At 34.3% G+C, this 15,990-nt stretch overlaps 2 pseudogenes; both read left to right on the top strand.

Moving 5' to 3' along the window:
• Nucleotides 1–3,060: 3,060 nt before the first annotated feature.
• LOC149248077 (protein RRC1-like) lies at nucleotides 3,061–11,257 on the top strand (annotated as a pseudogene).
• Nucleotides 11,258–13,862: 2,605 nt separating this feature from the next.
• LOC149248076 (large ribosomal subunit protein eL27y-like) lies at nucleotides 13,863–14,270 on the top strand (annotated as a pseudogene).
• Nucleotides 14,271–15,990: the final 1,720 nt, after the last annotated feature.

Genomic DNA, 15,990 nt, shown 5'->3' with positions numbered 1-15,990 from the left:
AGTACAATATTGTAAACATATTATTCCTTATATTAAAAGAAGACAAAGACAACAACAACAAGTGGCTTTTCTCTCGCATTGGGTTTCCACCTTAAATCATGGTGTTCATGTGTGTTTCTTTTGTGTGATGGTTTATTCTATTATTACTGATCATGGTTACTGTTTAATGTTTAATAAAGTACCAATGACTGATTAAAGATCAACATATGATAAATTAGCTGAATCATAAGTTCACTAGATATACGTTGGTTGCCTTAAGAATAGTTGCGTGCACACGCAAGTTCCGTTCACTGAAGTAGCATATATAAATATGATTATGGAAATGAAAAATTTATTGATATGTAAATACTAATTCACTCCCCCTCTAAGTATTATTCCCAACAATATACTCAGCCTCTACAAGGTGCCTCATAATATCAACCTCTTGGACAAGGTATTCCTCAAATTCAAATAGGAAAGACTGCATATGGTATGACACAGACTCCACCAACTCCACCTTATGTTGGAATGACACAGAATATCATGGGAAAATAGTATCAACCTTTTCAAGGTATCCCTCAAGTTCCTTATCGAGGTCAACAAGTCCAAACCTAACCACTGTAGCATATGCAAGGTTATCCTGGATATGGATAACATGGGTATGCATATACTGGATATTGTAATCCTCGCTATCCTGGTACCTAGGTTCCTCTTGATCAAAATCATCCTTGTTATGGAACCCATATTCCTATTGCCCAGACTATTCCATCTTATATGTTCTATCCTCCTAAATATTTTTATAGGAAGTTACATTTTCTGGCAAATCTTGAACTAATAGATTTGACTCAGCTCATGAATGATCCTATTGCTCATTCTCCCTTCTGCCCGATAACTCTTACTAAATTTCCTTATGATATTCCAAAATTCAATGGGAATCCTAGAGAAGACCCATCAATGCACGTGATGACATATCATATGTCGTGTTCTTCGAACTCCGTGAATGATGATTCCATTCGATTATGTCTTTTCCAACGTACGTTTACATGTTCCACAACTAAATGGCATATTGAATTACCTATAGCTTCATTAAATAATTTTAGTTCCTTAGCCACTACATTCCTAACACATATCCAGTTGTCCATACGATATGAGACTAGAATGAAACTTTGACAAACTTTAAACAGAATAATGCTACTCACATTTCTGATCATATTCATGAGTGGCAACTTTGTCTTCAGTTGGTTAAGACTTATGTTCCTGATCAATTGTTAGCATAATGGTTCATTAAATCTCTATTTCCATCAATCACAGAAGATGTGGCTAAGGGTGCAGTTGTGACTGAAGAGAAAGTGATTGCTCATGCCCAGTATTTGGATCTCATTTATACCCAATCTGACATGCTTTATGAGAAAATACCAACTTCTATGTGACCCTCAAACACTATTCCTCAGCCTCCTGGTAAAGAATCACATGCTGTTGATGGTATGATTGGTTCTGCCAGTTCACAGTCTAAGAGTAAACCATCTGGTACTGCTCTTACGACTGCCCAAAACTCTACATCCAATCCTCTTGTGGCTTCTACTTCTAAGATTAATATTGTTCAGTCTAATAAAGGTAAATCTCAACAACAACAAGGAAGTAAGAATAAAGGCAAAGGCAATAAGAAGAAATATTCTCCTCCACAGGATAAACAAACAAATAAGTCATGTGATTAGAAATGGAAGTATCACTATCCATGTTTTATCTGTAATGAGGATCACTTCACTCATGATTGTCCTCACTGGGTGAAAGTGAACCAATTTATGAAATATTCTACTTCTCCCACTATGTTGAATCACCCGTTTCCCAATCAGGAGACTCACATTGTTTATCAGGACCCTACTTCCTCTAACTCAATTTTAATTATTTCCTTCACAAATCGGAAAGATGATGTAATGGTGGCCACTCGAAGTAAATACTATGGTAATGTGAATCCTACGAATGGTTAGGCTAATGATACCCCTACCAGTTCAACTCCATCTCCATCAGATATTACTCCTCCCATGATTCCTACGGAATTAGCCATTACGCCTTCAAAGGGTGTCATTTATAAATCTTCTTTTAACCCTCATACACAAGCTACCCAAAATGATAACCCAGTTGAGGACCCGGTTCAATCTCCTTCAACTATGTCCACGTTTGAGGTGTTACAAAAGTGTCCCTCCCAAAACAAGGTTTTTATTTCTATGTATTGATCCTTCATAATATAACATATTTGTTTTCAATCATGAGAACTATTCACCTCAACTTCTAGCTCAATTAGATTTTATGATCCAGGTTGTTTCCCGCAGTAAGAACATCCATCGTTCTATTGTAGACGAAGGAGCCTCAACCTGCATTATGTCTTTATCCTGCTAGAAGGCAATTGGTTCTCCTCAATTGGGTCATTCACCCACCACCTTGAAGGCTTTTGATGGATGAACATATAAATCACATGGTATATTTAATTCCTTTTAAATAGATTTAGGAGGTAAATCTGTATGCATAAAAGTCAAAGTTATTGACGGATCGCTCGATTATAACCTTCTATTGGGTCGTACGTGGGTTTACGCCATGGATGTTGTCGTTTCAACTTATTTCTCAATGATCACAATTCCCTGTAAAGGTAGGATTGTAGCCATCGATCAACTCACCTTCTTTTCCTCTAGTTCTCAAGTTATAGGAAGTGTCCCTCTTATAGGGGAAACTCTACACCCATATCAACATGTCGGGGTTGGATTGCTTAAGGATTCCTCTCTCATGGGAACCTTTTCGCTTCCTCTACCTTCGCTTCCTGAAAGATCTCCTTTGGTTTCCTATATTAATATTTTTTCATCTTCTACAATTCATACTGGTCCTTGGATTATATTAGATGAAACTGGCATCAACATTTTTGGCAACCAAATTCCACTGAGCCCTATTGCATTGGATTACAAATCAATTTATTCAGCTTGTTGGACTCATCTTGATCCTACCTCTTCGATCAATTGGATATATTTTTCATTGGATTATAGTATGTCTTCTGATATTTTCTATCGCACATTCCCTACCAATGGGAGAATCATGGAGACTATGAATCGAGATGACACGTCGTGGGATGATCATCACCATCATTCATCCTTACTAGATTCCATTGAGGATAATCTCAGTGACCTGTATCAACTCAAGATCGATGAGTTTCCTATGAATTCCGTTTTAATTCACGAAGTCGATTCTGAAATGAATTTTTCGAATATCGAAGAGATGATACGTCTTGAAATCTCAATTAAACTAAGTATTTTTGAGAATCTACACATCGACGCGTCTTGCTCTCTGTATGAGATTAAGACATGTAAGTTCCTACTCCAAGAATTTCGAGATGTATTTTCTTGGTTGTATGAGGAAATGTCATGTATCGATCCAAATATAGTGGTGCATGAAATCAAAACTTATCCTGATGCAAAACTAGGCTGGAAACACCTACATGTGTTCCATCCCAAGTTGAGGATGCCACGATTAAAGATGAAGTTGAGGGTGTGTTGATTCTAGAAATTTGGGAAAAATTAAGAGAATTATGAAGCTTCCTCTTCTAGAAGCTTCTAGAAGTTGCTACAACCATTTACCTTGGATGAAAGTCTCGAATCCTATCCTATCCTACCTTATATATTTCACCCCTTATCCCTTGAGCTCATCCTCCCATTAAGAGTGGATCTCAAGCCTAGATTGGTAAATGGATAAGAATTCCTAACCCACCATCCTCTTCTATATATTTACTGCCATCCACAAGCTAGGGGTTTGCTTTTGGAGATAGATTCTACCCTCATGCTGCTATTGTGAGAGTCATTATTCCATGCATTAGGGTGACATAGAGATACACTTTGTGACAAGGGAGGACAAGTCAACTTGGAGGAGATCTTCTACAAGGTCAACTCTATATTTGGTTGTAGCTCTCTCGAATTCTATTAATACAAAGAGTTCATTATTTTCCTATATGTGATTTTATGAATTCATATATTTCAATACCATGTTGATCTATTGAATGAAGTGATTGGATGATACTACATAGATGTCATAGATATTTGGTTTTTTTTGTATGATTGTGCATATTATAATTATAGCGATTGGAGCTAGGATTGGAGCATACAAGCTAAAATATGAATGAGGCTTACAAAAAATTCCAGGTAGGCTTCATCCTGTTGTCCATTTACTTTAAGGAAAACATTGGTATCTTTTCGTTGTGTTGTTCTAGACTAGGCCACCCAGTCTAGGGAAGATACTTCTATCTGTAGTCATAAATTTCTTATAAAAATGAGATCCCACTCTTCTGTCATTGATCTAAGCCTACACACAAGCACAAACAAACAAGGACAACAAGTGATATTCCACAGAATATCGTCAGTTCAAAGCAATAAACAATAACATGAACAAATAGATGCAAGTACAGATCTGAAAGGAAAGGAACATATATCTCTATTAATCAATAATCAAATGGTACAATTATACCTTCAAGCATAAGATCTCCTCTCCAAAATCTGGCAGAGTCTCCCCCTCTCTGAGCAATATGACCTCAAAACAAAGTATGTCTCTCAATCTTTGAATCAAGGTAGCAACATCTCAATATAATTCTCACTCTCTCCTCTCCCTTTCCTCTTGGTGAGATTATATAGGTTTATTCTATCCTTTGGGAGAATTTATTTAGACACCTAGGGGCTTGAGAAGTTAGGAAACTTCTACAATAATGGATCCGTAGCAAACTCATATAGAAGTGGATCGATTTTATCTCCTTGGGAATGACAAACTCTAGAAACGTTTTTCACAATTATGATACTTTTCTCAATTATCTCGTAATTATAATATTTTGGAAAAATAAATATAAGAAATTGTTCAATTATGTAATTTTGCCCTTTTAACATGGGATAATTATCACTTAAGTAAAAGAAAAGGTGAAAAGATGATGAATTTTATCCAACAACTAAGGTAAGTTGAACTTGGGTTTATCTCACTATAATGGAGTGGAAAATAGGGTTATACCAACTATCTTTCCATTATTGTATTTATCATATCTTTATATGCTTATCGTGTAATTGCTCAAAGTCTGTCTACCGGTAACAATATATGTTTTTCGCTAGATTACAATACACTGTCAGATGAAATCCTTGGAACCCTCACTAGTGCAAAATGGTTAATAAGTTACTAAAACAATGACTAAATTTTGCATATAAATGACCATTTTTCAGTTGATGACAAGTAGTAGCTAATTTACAGTATCTTATAATGCGACCAACTTTTAGTCATTTTTAGCCTAGTCATTGATTGGTTGTCTCAATTTTATCGTCTAGTAGTATATTTAGTCATAAATTTGATCATTAATTTAGTCATTGATTTAGTCATTAATTGCCACAATTAATGACCAAATATGCAACAAAATATATTACTATATGATCATCCGAGAAAACCAATTAATGACTAAAGAAATATCACTAAATTTTTGTCGTGTTATAAGATACTATAAATTAGCTACTAATAGTTGTATATATGCAAAATTTAGTTGTCATTTGCAGTCACAAATTAACCATTTACAATATTCATTTATATTCTTTTGGTAGTTTCATATTCATTATATAAACGACTAATTTAGTAGTTTATTATTTATTTATTTTCATTAATAATCATTATAACCGACTAATTTAGTCATATATTCATCATTAATCAATATAAGCTACTAATTTAGTAGTTTTAGATTGATTTTATGTGTTCATTATTAATCAACATAAATTAATTAGTACGATTTTGTGACTGAATTAAAAAAATGTCATACAATGTGCACTAGTTCATCTAATATGAAAATGCAAAGTTACATATGTTAATTAAAATACTAAGCAATATCAAATGCAACTATAAATAATTTCAACCACATAAATTATAATATATGTATTACAATATGAGTTTTCAACTTAACATTAGTTGGGCTACAATTTAGACATAAATATTGTTTCATCACTACAAAACATTATCATTGTGTTGTAGAGTCATTGCAGGTGAATTCACCAACTATGAAGACTTGAACATCAATCTTTATGTGTGTGTCTTATGCGGGATATTGGCTTTAAGGGTATCACTAGACCGGTTCTCTTCTCTCTCTTTTTGTATTTGTCGCTCTAGTGTTAGTGTTCTCCTCTTTCTTCAAATCTTGCTCCTTACCATCAATACTGAGTTCCTTTTTTGAAAACAAAAGAAGATACAATGCAAAGTGTAAGACATGAAAGATGATGAACACTAGAATAGAAACTAAAGTAGATTATAAAATATTTATATGACATATACCTCAACATCAACAATGTTAAAGCCATTCTTCCTCATAAAAGCAAGAAACTCGAACAAGTTTTCTTTAGTTGAGCAATAGTGGCCACTATGTGGCTAGATGACCTATATAAACAAATAAACGTCACCATAGAAAATAACAACTTAGTAACTTAGTATTCAACCTTCAAGGAAATATTAGGAACAATCATTCCAACTAAGTTACATGTTAAAAATCTCAAGCTGTAAATAAATTGTGAAAACAAATAATATGAGGTGTGATGTCGAATCCTTGTCGTTTTATTCGCAACAACATTTTGTTCTCTAACACATGAACTTGGTAAATTATATAAACAACATGTGCCCACATAAAAACATGAAAGTAAACTTTTCTAATAGTCATGAAAATCTTTCAACACAAAATAGTTAAAAGTATTTCAATCAATATAGTGTAATACTAATTTCATTTTCAAGCTTCGGTTGTTGTTTAAATGGAAATGATACCAAGTATTTTAAATTCCATAAGTAAAATACAAAGAAAAATCAAAATAAACGTTCAAAATACAATAAAAAAATAAAGAGAGGATATCATGGAATGGACATTCCAATTATAAAGCAATTGTTTATTGTCCATCAATTTCTTATCAGGAATTCCTAAAACATTTTCTTGCCTAAACTAACCATGAGGTGAAAGAATTAGAACATTAAAAACCATAGGAATACCTACTATAAACATTTCCAAAGTTGATGACTCAAGTGCCTGAAGGATCTGCAACAACAAATGCATCATATCCAAGACGTGATCTCTACATTGTCTCCCCATCCTTTTTCCAATCACATTTCATGTAACCTGCCCACACCAGAGTCAAGTAACAATCAAATGAAGGCATTAACATTTGTTTTTATCTTTTATATCTATAAAATTTGAATCTAATTTGTTTTGGGAACATATTAATTCATATTTAAAGCCTTCCTGTCATGAGAATGTATCAATCAAGTAGGACATCAGAAAAATCGACCTCAATGAGGTCCTCTAACAATTTCTACAATATCAATATTTGTCTTCTTGTGATATCTTGGATAGAAAAAAGAACATCTCTGAAAAATAAAAATCCATATATTACTTATGTTCAAACTTTGTATATGGTGTATTCTTAGGTAGATTTTTAAGACGTCCCTTTGCCTTTACGAAATTTGATTGTAGCTTGGTTAAACTCTATATCCTTTCATTCCGCATCAATTTCTGCAAGATAAATGTCACACATTATTCTTTCCCATTTCTCTACATGCTACATATGATAAATTTAAAGTCACATAAAAGCAAGAGAAAACCCTTTTCTAACAAAGCAAATAAACAAAAAATGCCTCTAATAAAACTACACACCTCAGAAATTACTTTGCCACATGCTTAGACTAAAAGTGATATTCTTTGAATCATATTTAAGTCATATTTAATGGGATATTTGTATGTTTACCATGATGTCAATTTGGTGCTAAAAGCAATATACAAATCCACGTTATTATCATTGAAATTTAAGTATTAGTCAGAAAAATAATGTCAATGCAAGGTATGGAAAGAGAAACATCTTCATAATTAGGATTATCTATTTTAGGTTGATTTGAGTTGAGTTGGTATTTGAATATATAGTTTTCTCTAAAGAAGTGAAATACAAAGATGAGAATCGAAATAGCCCTGTGAATTTTTAATTAATTCATATTATATATCTCTAAAACAGTTAGGTCATCATTCTTTGCTATTTGATAAATATTTATTCTGCATGGAATAATAATGAATTAACTATCAAACAAAATGATGCAATATATTAACCAAGAAAAGAAAAATGGCATGGTTGTGGTATTTGTGTGCTCAAAGGAAATCCAACAATGGTTGTGTGCTTTCTTTATCATGAAATAGTATTGAAGACAAATGTCAGTTCAAAAATTGAACTTTGTTACCAATAGGAGATGGTCATGTTGGGTAAGGAAAGGATGAATTGAAGGGCTCAAGGTCTACCTCCAATACATAGTTATCATTGTCACTACAAAATATAAAGTTTTCATCATTTGCTTATCTAGGTAAAAATAAAAGTGAGTTTGTATTTGTGCACTTGTGATAGTATATGAAAAAGAGAGCACTAGTGGAAATCAAAGTGTGTCGTCCCATCATCCAACCTACACACAAAACATATATAAAATAAGATGTAAAAGCCACTCAAATCGATCTTTACATGACATAGGTGTAATGAACTAGTACAATAGAAGCATGCTAACTCATAAACAAGAGATGATAAAAAAGAATAATGGAACATTGTTTCCTACCACATAATTGGCATGCATAAAATTTCCACATAATCCATCCAAAAAATGAGAAGAAATTATGGAAAAAGAACATATCATTAGTGTTTTGTACCCTCTTTAAAACATGTAGACTGAGGAAGTAGAGGAGGCCAAATGTAGAAAGATTCAAATTGTGTGGGTTATAAAAACAGAAATGTGGGAAAACATGCCTACCAATTCACGAAATATCACTCTAAATAATATAACATGTAGATGGCAATAATGATGAAAACAAAGCATGTGTGACGATCAACTGCCTCTAACTTGCACTAAGATTCATATTCTCCACGTTTTCTAATTTTATGAAAACAATCAAGAATATCTTGGGTCTACAATTAAAAGACTATGGTTTGTCCTTTCCAGAAATTACTTGAAAAATTATATAGTCGAAAGGATTTTCAAATCCAAATCTCAACATTGTACCTATAGCTTTGATTACTCCAGTTTAGTATACATTTATTTTTGTTGGCCTGCATATAATCAATATTTAGGTGCTTTATGATTCCATAGGAACTGACCCATCCTAAAGGTAGGCTAAAACTTGAATTTTTAAAGCAATCCCTCCCTCGAATCTTTGTAACATGATTTGTTTCATTCTTGTGAAAAAATTACGCTTCTTTCACTACAAGCAATAACTCTTATAAACATATTTCCAAAACAGTCCTATTTATCAATTCAGAATACATCTAAGTTCCTCCACTCAAGTGATTAAATTTGAACATGTGCATGGGCATGAGTAAGCCTCAACTGCAACTTAATTTGCTAGAAGGACTAGGAGAGTGGATCATGAACACATCTTAACAGAGGGCCAAATAAATGAATTTGAGGACATGCTTCATGCTTTAACCTTGGAGAGAAATCAGATAAAAGAAGCAATGGGGTTTTCTCTATACAATGTCGACGGAGCTCACGAGGTAGTTAAGGCACTTACAAGTCTTTGACTCTAAAGGAGATGCCTATTCCAATTAAAGTTGCAAGGCTCATGTTAGTTTTTGATATTCTTCACAATAGTAGTGCTCTCGTGAAAAATTATTTTGCATATAAGACAAAGTTTCAAGCAACATTGCTTGATATTATGGAAATCTTTAATGACCTATACTGAAACATCATTGGTGGGATTACTGCAGAAGCTTTGAGGGAGAAAGTGATGAAATCTCTCCAGTTTTGGTCAAACTGGTTTCCCTTTTCAGATGCTTATGTGAATGGACTAAGAGTTTTCTTTCTTCGGTCTCAAAATTCAGGTGTCCCCCCTTTTGATTCAATGTGTTGAGATTCCCCACCATTGAAGGACTTTGATAGTTCTAAAGCCAATCTTACGGACGTAGCACACGGATCTAGTCCAAATAAAGATGTTACTCTAGAAATTGGAGAGGGAGCAGCAGCTTTAGAATTTTTTAGTATTCCTCTTGTGGAGATTGAAAGATGGTGTAGGCAATTCTTTTTATCTATTGTTGGTGGTAGGGAGGTAATGGTTTCCTGATTGCTTAGCTTAGAAGAACTACAGAAGCATAAGAACCATGATCAAGAAGATGATGTTAGGTATGGGTATAACTTTGAAACGGAGGGAAGCATGCAAGAGAAACTAATGCTTTCTTAAAATTGGGAGGGGGAAGGTTGAGCACAGGTGAAGAAAAAAAAGTCCATACTTGATGATGATAAGGACTATATGTCTAGATCTAGGAAAAATGTTCAGGAAGAATCATATTTATGGTCACGGGTTGAGGAACGTGAATCAATGGATGCCTCTTGCAGTGGAACTTTACCAAAAAATGCTAGTGTGGTGGGGACCTCAAAGTCATCAATCCCACAACCAGATCTAAAACCTTTAACATGAAATTCTATGAAAACACATAATGTATTACAGGCTTCAAAGTGGACTCGTGAGGATGGTGGGACTTATACAGAGGACAAGGCAGAGCTTAAGGTACTTGGTTTTAATTACTCTTATTTTGGTAGTGATGACATATTTGGGGGTTCTAGGAGTATCATGAATCTCTTAAAGAAAGTGGCACTAAGAATGCCAAATAAATTGAAAGAAAAGTCTCTTCCCACATAAAGAGATTAGAAGTTGAATATGGGTTAATAGATCTAGTGACTAATAAAGACACTAGATCAAATTCTGGATACTACAGGCATTCGTCTCGCATGGCAGGTAATGCATGAAATTGTATATCTACTGGATTGCATTTGATTGAAGTGGGTTCCATATGAAGTCTCTCGTTCTTGGAAATTGCAGCTCATTTTAAGTCATATTTATAACAACTGGTATCTACATGATTAATATCTTTGTGGCTTACTTATTTTACTTTGTGATGGGAACCATAGCAAGATTCCCTCACACAGATTAAGTAAAGACAGGGAAAGAGAGGATAGGGAGAAGGGTTTTGATGGGGATGGGGAATGAGATCTTGATATTGTTTCTGTTCGTCGTGAAAGAGATGGTAATAGAGATAAGCTTCATGATTCTGATGCTGGAAGGGGGAGAGGGAGGAGTAGCAGTAGAGAACATGAAAATCATGACAGGGATAGGGACAAAGACAGGGAGAGGGGTAAGGGAAGAGAGAGGAATAGGGATCATGATAGAGAAAGAGAGAGGGAAAAGGAAAGGGATAGAGATATGGAAAAAAGGAGCAGAAGAAGCTAGTCATTTATTTTAGTGTCTTCTAGTGCTAATATGTACTCTCTACATTTTTATTCGAGTTGTGATTTCTATACAAGTAGGTAGCTTTCTTTCAATTTTAGGTTTAAATAAATGTTTCTTTTCCCTAGAGGTTTTGGATTCAAGTTATATTTTACAGCCTGCATGATTAATGCAAAATTCCATTATTGAAATTCAGTTTGATGCAAAGTTTTCCCATAAGAATACTAAGGCGGTTTCAAAGTATAGAAGGTGACTTCTAACAATGTTTCATTTCTCATGTAATAGAAATTGATTCAATGTGAGATCCTTAGAACCTTATATATGAAAGTGTTTCTTGTTATATGTCTCTCGTTTTTGAGATGTTACTGATGAGTTTTCAAGACGCCCAGAATGTGCAAACTTACGATGGTGATTAGCTCCCAATGTTTCAAAGGGTTTTGTTCTTATGCTGGCTAGCCTTCTAAAGGAGTATTCAAACCATCAGAGGTTATGCAGTGGAGCATAACTATTACCATATTATATGTATTTTCTCTGCTGAACTCCGGGGTCATGGAAGTGAATTATCTAAAATACATTGTCATTATCACATGACTAAGTGAAATATTTCATGGAATCTACTAAGGGACCTTGATTGTAATTTTTCCATGATTGTATGTGTCGTTGTTAGTGAGTGTATTTTATTGCTAGCATATTTCTTCCATTTTTATGTTTTCCAATTTAAATGCTTTGAAGGATATAAATCCTATAGGCATTTTAGTCTCTTTTTAAATGAAACTTTTTTAGATTTAACCAGTGCAGATACTAATATACTCTGCAAAAATGAGATTAAACGCAAATATAGTGGTGAGCATTTGAAAGATGAGAGTGCTTGTAACAGTTTGATAGGCGAGCCTAACTATTTTAGAATCAAGCCATGATTATAATAGTCATTAGTAAACAAACCCCTTTTTTTACTAATGCTTGCATTAATATCTCTATCCTGCATTTCTTTGTGTGTTGATCGGTTTCTCCTTTTTTTGTAATTATAAATAAATATTGAAAAAATGCTTGAAGGGTAATATGGGACTATTCCCCTTATCCTCTCACAAGGGTGAATCTAAACATATTCTTACTATCGTAAATTACTATTAAACACCCCCGATTTTCAACCAATGTTTGCATGAAGATAAGTCGCCCTTCATATGAAAATTATAGAGAATCATACTTCAAAATTAATGATCATATATATTATTTTGAATTTATTATTAAAGGTTATCTTTTTCTTTTACACTTGGGCCTTCTTTAATGTGTTAAAAAACCTTGATGGGATGTGTAGACATCAAAACTCATTTCTAATACCTTCCAAAAAACTTTCATTGAAATTGTCAGACCATCTTGCAATAATTATGTTTAGAGTCACCTGGACTAGCTGCAGAACATCGACTCAATATTTACTTTTACTTGAATGATGCATCACAACTTTGGATGAAAGAAATATTTATATATATAAATATATTGATTTTGAATAATCATATGTTCAATTATTGACTGTATATTTCATTATCTAGGTGGATACCACCACGCTTATCACAACAAAGTACAAAGAGTCCATAGCATGAGAAAGCCTCAAATGCAAATTATGCTACTAGAAGGACCAAGGTAAGCACCATATCATCCATTGGGATTGCTTTTTTTTTAATACTTTATTAAAGCTCATTTCAATATTTTTGAGACATTGACACCCATTGACTTTTAGTAATGTAAAACTTCACCAAATATTCTACAGGGTCAACATCTGATCAAATTTCTTTGAGTTTGAAGTTGAATAGCTTTCTACCCCACTGTTTCTAATTTGTAGTCTGATGTAATTGTACCATAGAGTGAATTTGAGGACATGCTTCGTGCTTTAACCTTGGAGAGAAATCAGATAAAAGAAGCAATGGGGTTTTCTCTATACAATGCCAATGCAACTGGCGAGGTATTATTGTCATGATGATGATGTAGTTGTGGGCTTTATCTTGTGTCTTGGTTAAGCACTTTAACAACATGATTTCTTTACAACTTAATTGGTACCTTGCATGCATTGTAGGTAGTTGAGGTACTTACAGAGTCTTTGAATCTAAAGGAGATGCCTATTCCAACTAAAGTTGCAAGGCTCATGTTAGTTTCTGATATTCTTCACAATAGTAGTGCTCCTGTGAAAAATTCTTCTGCATATAGGACAAAGTTTGAAGCAACATTTCCTGATATTATGGAAAGATTTAAAGCATGAAGCATGCCCTCAAATTCATCTCTTTGGCCCTCTATTAAGGCACATTCCTAATCCACTCTCTAGTACAATTACATCAGACTACAAATCAGAAACAATGGAGCAAAAATTTATTCAAACTTCTCCAATAGTAGCGCTCCTATGAAAAATGATTCTGCATATAGGACGAAGTTTGAAGCAGAATTGCCTGATATTATGGACAACTTTAATGACTTATACTTAAACATCATTGGTTGGATTAATGTAGAAGTTTTTAGGTTTATATGTTTCTGATATCGATATCATAATAAGTGTAAAGCAGAAGAGTGGAGGAGGCATAGAAGAGGAAGAGAAAGAGCAGGCGAAGGGAGATCAGCGAGAATGGTGAAGTTTATGAAGCAAAACAAAGTTGTCTTTCTCTTGTAGGGGCACTTCGCAAGTTGGAAGGTCGTTATCATTAAAACCTTCGACGATGGCACTGCTAGACAGGCATATGACCACTGCCTTGTAGCAGGTATCGCAAAATACCCTAAGAAGGTCATCAGAAAGGACTCTGCGAAGAAAACAACGAAGAAATCAAGGTTGAAGGCTTTCATCAAGGTTGTTAACTACAACCACATCATGCCCACCAGGTATAGTTTGGATGTGGATTTGAAGAATGTGGTTACCTTTGATAAACTGGAGACCCGCGATAAGAAGGTGGAAACACTAAAGGGAGTAAAATCTTCCTTTGAGGAGAGGTTTAAGGTAGGGAAGAATAGACAGTTCTTTACAAAATTTGGGTTTTGAGATTCTCACTTTTGAGAAGTACCATGTTAGAACTTTCAAGTTTTTATATTTTGATTATTTATAGTGGTCTTGGTACCATCGTAGTGTTTGCAGTTCCTGGACATTTTTGAGTTGCTTGAGAGTTTTGATCGGCAACTTAATGCTAGTATATCTTATATCTACCATTTATTTGACAATTTTAGATTTGATTTATCATGTCAGTGGGAAAAGTGTATGGAATATTACATTATTAGTCATTAATTAGCAAGGTGGCTGGTAATGACTACGATTTTAATGACTGTGTGGATCATTTTGTGATTTTTTTCACATTTATATTCTGGCGTCCTTGCAGGAGAGAGTGATGAAATCTCTCCAGGTTTGGTCAGACTGGTTTCTCTTTTTAGATGCTTATGTGAATGGACTGAGTGCTACCTTTCTTCGGACTGGAAATTTAGGTGTCCCTCCTTTTCATTCAATGTGGAGATGCCCCACCATTGAAGGACCTTGAGAGTTCTGAAGCCAATCTTATGGACATAACAGACGGATTTGGTCCAAACCAAGATGTTCCTCTGGTGATTGGAGAGGGATAAATAGCTTGATAATTGTTTAGTACTCTTCTTGTGGAGCTTGAAATATGGTGTAGGAAAAATGGTTTATCTATTCGTGGTGGTAAGGAGGTAATGGTTTCCCGATTGCTTAGCTTAGAAGAAGCGAAGAAGCATAAGAACCAAGATCAAGACGAGGATGTCATGTATGGATATAACATTGCAACCAAAGGGAAGCATGCAGGAGAAACTGATGCTTATTTAAAATTGGGAGGGGGAAGGTGGAGCATAGGTGAAGAAAGAAAATCCATCCTCAATGATGATAAGAACTATATGTCCTTATCGTCATCTAGGCAAAATGTTCAGGAAGAATCATCTTTATGGTCACTGGCTGAGGAACGTGAATATGTGGATGCCTCTTGTAGTGGAACTTTACCAAAAAATGCTGGTGTGGTGATGGTAGTGTCACATGAGGTGCCTCCAAAAGTTCAAAATATTCTAGGCAATGTCAAGGAAAATTACTTTCTCTACTCCTTAAGTCATATTTTGCCCCATCAGTGTTTTGATAGACCAATTATCAAGATCATAGAATGATCTTCTCTATAATGAGGGAGTCCAAGGGCTAACAGTTTAAGGATATGATCAAATTTTTTAAAACATACAGTCTTGCCTAACTTGCAAGGACTTGGGGGTCAAACTCATTGTCGAGCCAATCTTATTGACATGTCAAAATTTTGAGTATGACTTGGGGCTGAGCTTGACTGAGAGGAGTTCACTTAATACTATTTAGTGGAGGAAAAAAATCAAATTCAAAGTCCATTTGAATTATGATTCATGAAGGGTAGTAACAAACTTGGTGAGCTTAATAGGGCTTATCCTTACCGTGATCTATTACACTCAAATGGCATGAATTTCAAAAGACTGAGATATGATATAAATCTTGGGAAATTTTGACCAAATAAATAACCTAAACTTGACACCTGAGAAATGATTTACAAAATAAATAATCCAAAACTTAAACCTCGTAGTGTGAAATCCATTGTTTAAAGTGTGGCTATTGAAGACAATTTTTTTAAATATGTTTAAAAATTAACATACAAATAATTTATAATTAGGCCAATAGGCCTTTCCTATGCATCAACTTTTCGTCAACATTTTTAATCTGATCTGTTAGATCAGATGAAACACTTTCAACC

This window comes from Pinus tabuliformis, chromosome 7 (assembly GCF_031772625.1).
Source record: "Pinus tabuliformis cultivar Carrire ecotype Pingquan chromosome 7, CPIR1, whole genome shotgun sequence".
In the NCBI taxonomy this organism is placed as follows: Eukaryota; Viridiplantae; Streptophyta; class Pinopsida; order Pinales; family Pinaceae; genus Pinus; species Pinus tabuliformis.
This window is presented reverse-complemented; position numbering and strand designations above follow the sequence as displayed.